This window comes from Dipteris shenzhenensis, unplaced genomic scaffold (assembly GCF_047967505.1).
Source record: "Dipteris shenzhenensis isolate YYH24624 ecotype China unplaced genomic scaffold, Dip_SZ_1.0 scaf0082, whole genome shotgun sequence".
NCBI lineage: Eukaryota > Viridiplantae > Streptophyta > Polypodiopsida > Gleicheniales > Dipteridaceae > Dipteris > Dipteris shenzhenensis.
Window position 1 is genome coordinate 1 of NW_028239389.1, and position 5,039 is coordinate 5,039.

At 51.0% G+C, this 5,039-nt stretch overlaps 1 non-coding gene and 1 pseudogene across 1 annotated transcript; both read left to right on the plus strand.

Annotated features, from left to right (window-relative positions):
- Nucleotides 1-19: 19 nt before the first annotated feature.
- LOC147879154 (uncharacterized) lies at nt 20-2,796 on the plus strand (annotated as a pseudogene).
- A 1,877-nt stretch (nt 2,797-4,673) lies between these two features.
- On the plus strand, nt 4,674-4,747 carry TRNAF-GAA (transfer RNA phenylalanine (anticodon GAA)). The gene has a single exon. It is a non-coding gene; the product is annotated as a tRNA-Phe (tRNA).
- The last annotated feature ends 292 nt before the right edge of the window (nt 4,748-5,039 follow it).

The following is a 5,039-nucleotide window of genomic DNA, read 5'->3' on the forward strand; positions in this document are numbered from 1 at the left end:
TGAAACGCATCCAACGTAAAGCGTCTCCTTCCCGGACCTCCGCTAGGAGGTCCAGGAAATTACCCGGGAATTTATCCCGGACCCCCGAGATCGGGGGAATTGCTTTGCACTTTCCTGGCTTCGCCCCTTCCTGCTTCCCCTTCCTTCCCGACCCGGGAGGGGAGCGGCCTCCTACCTTATTCCCTCTTCTGCTCCCCTTTCCAACGCTAAGAAGCGTTTTCTGCCCCTCGGGCCTTCGAGCCGAGGCAGAGCCGAAGCAAAGCCTTCGCGCCTTCATTCGTAGAGCCAACGGTTTCACCTCGAAATGAGCAAAGGCCGAAGGTGGAGAACTCTACGCGTTCTCCATGAGAAACCCCCGTGGCCTGATGAAGCTGGACGGGGAGGCGGGACTAGCTATCAGGTTGGGACGTAGACGCCTAGCTCGTGAGCAGGGGCTATCCCCCGTGGACTTCAATGACCCAGACTTCGTTAGGATCCGTTACGTCTGATATGCCGACGACTTCCCACCGGGAATCGTTGGTCCCGTAGAGTTGATAATGAAAATCCAAGAACGTATCACCCACTCTCCACAATCTGACCCGAACCCTGAGGTAGGCTCTGCAGGATTCGCAGAAATAGCTGCAGGGACGGTAGAATCCCCCGGTACGATCATTCGGGGAGTCCCGGCTTCGAATACTCCCCTACAATTCCCGCGAGAGCTGGAAAAGCGCCGGAGAGTCAAGCACCGTATCCATCCCACAGCTCCCTACTGACGCTCCGCCATCCATTCCAAGTCAGAGGACCCAGGGAAGAGTATCCCGGTCTGATAGCTAACGAAGAAGAGAAGAGAAACGGGGAGTTTACAGGACGCGGGGCTTTAACTAGCAGAGACTCCGAAAACAGCAGGGGTCAGCCCCCAGGGGAGCGTCTTACGGGAGACCGCCAGGGACATCCGGCAAAGATCGAGAGAGATCTCGCATAGCCCAGGTCGGAGCAACGTGCCATCAGACGTTCAATAGGCAGTCCCATGATTGGACGAATCGTTGAGCGTCTGGATGTCTTCATTGGAGACTCCCAGAGCGCTAGGAGGTCGGAAGGGCCAGAAGGGACGGGGGCACTGGGAACAAACGGGGTCTTTCAGCAAGTTACTCATACAGATCTGGGCGCCCATAAAGAAAATATTCCAAAGGCTTCGGGATCGAGATATCATTAGCCAGAGGAAGGCCCGTCCAACCCACGTGGCCCGCTTGACGAACGTCAGCGACGAAGACATCGTCAATTGGTTCGCGAGCGTCGCGAGAGGTTTTCCGTCCTACTACTACTATAGGTGTTGCGACAACCCTTATCAAGTCTGAGCGATTGTCGACTACCAGATTCGCTGGTCCGCTATATTTACCCCTGCCCACAAGTACAAATCCTCAGCGCGGAAGAGAATCCCAAAGTACCCCAAAGACTTACATATAGTCAATGGGGAAGGCGGGACCCCTGCCAAGTTTCCCAACAGCATGGAGCTTGGGAAGCTTAGACCAGAGTTCCTGACGAGGAAAAATCTGAACAAGGAGGACGCATACGAGACCTTAGATCAGGTGTACATATGATATTCCAGAAACGTGATCATCGGTCTAAACCTGCGGTAAGGGAGGTGTGAGGAGGGCCTGGTGCAGATGCGCCATGTACGCAAGTTGGCCCGGCTTGAATATTATTTCGGTAAAAGGTGATTTTGAGAGGAGGCCGAAAGTGGGTCTCGACGCATCCAACGCTTGGCGTTTTCCCGGGCGTTCTTAAAAACGGTATAAAGAGAGCCTTTGAGCCTTCGACCCCCCTTTTCTGACAGGTTGGGGAACCCCTGATTTGATGGTAGCCAACTCAGTACCTTTAATGCTATCGCATTCTCTCCGGGTTAAAACCAGGCCGGGAGGAAGTGTGCTTATCAGCACAAACCCGGCTTTCAGCTGCCCCTCCTGTAGGTTGAGCGGTTTCAATCTCTCCTTCCGGGCCCCCGTGGGTTCGGGACGAAGGGCTGATAAGCACTTTCCAGGTTAAACCCCCTCTCCGGGGGGCTTTTGGCCCGGGAGGTGTCCCTGCCGCCGGGACCCTCTCGGCTTCCCATCCCAGGTGAAACGGGTAGAGTGCCTACAGGTACTGGGTAAAGCATTTATTAGCGCTTTCCTTGGCCTAGAGGGCCGCCTACCCCTCGTTGTTCTCCCGTTGAGGGGACCCACTCACTTTCGCCGATTCTTCTCTGTCTACGCGGGCTCCAAGCCCTGCAGGCCAGCCTGAACTGTAAGTCAATCCCACTCTGTGCCAATCACCACCGAGACATCCATGCGAGAGAGATCGGATTCGAAGACCTAGACGTTGCGTTGGTTAGGGGGGAGGAGACTCAATATTCCCGGGACGGAGCCGTATGACGCGAGAGTGTCACGTACGGTTCCTTGAGAAGGGTGTGGATACACCTATCGGGCTAAGGGCCACGGAGCCGCGCCCTCACTCTCCTAGTCTATGTACATTGCTTTTCCCGGGAGGTTGGCCACTTATTTCAGATCGTTTCCAGGGGACTCCGGGCTCAATCTGGTTTGGTATAAAGGTTATTCTCTTTTCGTTCGTATATATACGGGTTCGTGCAGCATTTCTACGATATCGTTATGATTAACTAATGAGACTTGGACGGAAAGTCTTCTCGCCTTTACCATTAGCTCGGGTAGTTTCTGTATCCGGTGTTCCAGTAGCCTTTGACTGGCCACCTTAGTGGATTTAGCCATTTCTATATCGAAACCGAAGCGGTTTGTCATTTTTTCTTCCTATAGAACTTTTCAGTACGAACCAACACTGGGGGAAGGTCCGACCCCTTCCCCCCCTTCTCTCTCTTATTCCCCAGCAGGAATATCCGCCGATGTAGATTGTCACGCATCTCCAACCAATATGGAGATACCTGGAATCAGGACGAGATCCTCATCACCTGTATCAATTGCATCTTGGATTTGTTTCTGACTACTACATGACATGGTTGCTGTAGGTTCCGGAACATCCATTGGAGTTGACTTTTTTTTGCTACCCACCAGCCAGACGGCACCAGCCATGCCGCATCAGGTTGCCACGCAGGGAGATCAATACGTTGCTCATTATCTTGATTTGATGGGAAGTTAACAAGGGTACGTGGAATCGTCACGTCGAATTAATCCGCGTCGAATTAACTTAACTGGGTGGGGAAAATCCACACCTCCCACTTGTGTAATATTCCTCCCGTTCACAACCAAGCTCCGATTCTCCGGATAACCATCAGGTCCGGTTCGAGTGACACCGACTTAGAAGACTTACCAATTCTTTCCCCGAATCAACACTTCATAAACATGTGTTTGATCGAAGTGACGAACATCCGCGAGCATTCTCCCCTCCTCGTGGTTATCACCAATATTCACTGATACGACTTTGTGGGGTAAGAACCCCACCGAACTGTATTAAACCCTACTAGTATTTGGATCTTATTTCCCGCGCGGTACCGTCACGCAATACTATCAACACGTCCCCGTACTACGTACTGAGGATCCAAATTCATCAATATTGCAGTTCCCCGACAATTACTTATCTTGGCTTCCCTGTTCCAACAAATAGTCCACTGTCTATCCCGACCGATCCCACGTCCCATTGATCCGACAATTCCTGTTACAACCGGGGAGTACTACTGACTCGTTTCGGAAATTCTTTCGTTTGTCACGTAGTAGAAACTTCTCGACCGTCCAGTCAAAATGGATTGAGCTGGAGAAAAAGCTTTCGATGCTACTTCATTAGTTTGGGTCTTCCAAACATGATTGCGAATCTTCCTCTTCGACCTAGAAGTACGTTTCTTTGGAACTGCCGTAATGAAATCCATCTATTCGGTTTTATCATCGAAATGAATGCAACGAGTATGTTGATACGTATGAGTAGAATCAATATAATGAGGGAGGGGAGGGTGATTGCGTAGAATCACTAGAAGGGGAACAATTGAGGGAACTGAGTTTCCACTCTATGCAAAAGAATCCCATCAAGAACCATTGATTATTTTATGGTAGCGATTTGCTAATCAACCAACTCCTTTCCATTTAAGCAAATGGGATCTACTACAGATCGAACCAAATCCGTGTCTATTGCCTGCAAAGAGAGAGTCCTTCATTCCCAGGTTCAAGCCTCTGGTTTCGGATACTTATGTCTCTGTGATGCAACGCGTGTATGCGATTATCGATGGCCTTCCTTGGGGTCCTCCTTATCCTATCCCCGATTGGTCAATTTCACTTTGTTTCCCAAGCAAAGCAAGGGTCTAAGTGCTAAACCCTACCAGCAACAACCCCACCCCCAGCGCTGGGATGGAGCACGAAACCGGGGGCCCATACCTTTGCCGGAGAGTGAGCGTTAGACGAGTTTGCTCAGGGAGCAAAGGAATCTATTTGTCAACTCTGTTCGATGGAGCATCGAACGTTAGCTTCGAAGGGCTTGCCGGGGAAGCGCTACGCGCTGGAAAAGTGCAGATTTGGCCGGCAGAAGTGGGTGGGCACTTTCCCGCTTGCTTGCCGACTTCTATTTCCCAAATTCTTGACCCGACAAAACGCACTTTACTCCACTTTACTCACCTGCTTCTGCTCCGCGCTTCGCTGTTTTTTCGGCAATCGGAAATGGTAGTAATAATGTAGTAATAATTGATAGCGATTCCTCTTGTAGTTTAGGTAGCTCAGTTGGTTAGAGCAAAGGACTGAAAATCCTTGGGTCAGTGGTTCGAATCCACTCCTAAGCAGCCGCAAATTATTAGGTTCGAATCTCTGCTCTGGACGATTATGTACTAGATACAACCGAAACCGCAGCTTATGAAATCTCTTTAAGCTAGAGCCACAGAGCTCTCTACCTGCCCGATCGCACGCACCAACCTTGAGCAAATGGTGTGGCCTACCTACTTCTTGCGGGCAAGTTCCTTCTAGTTATCACGGCAGTAGGATTGTCATAACGGGAAGTAAATGCCCACGGGTTCGCTACTTTTGCACACAAACGGCGGATAGAACGAGCTTCCGAATACCGAGATATACGGCACA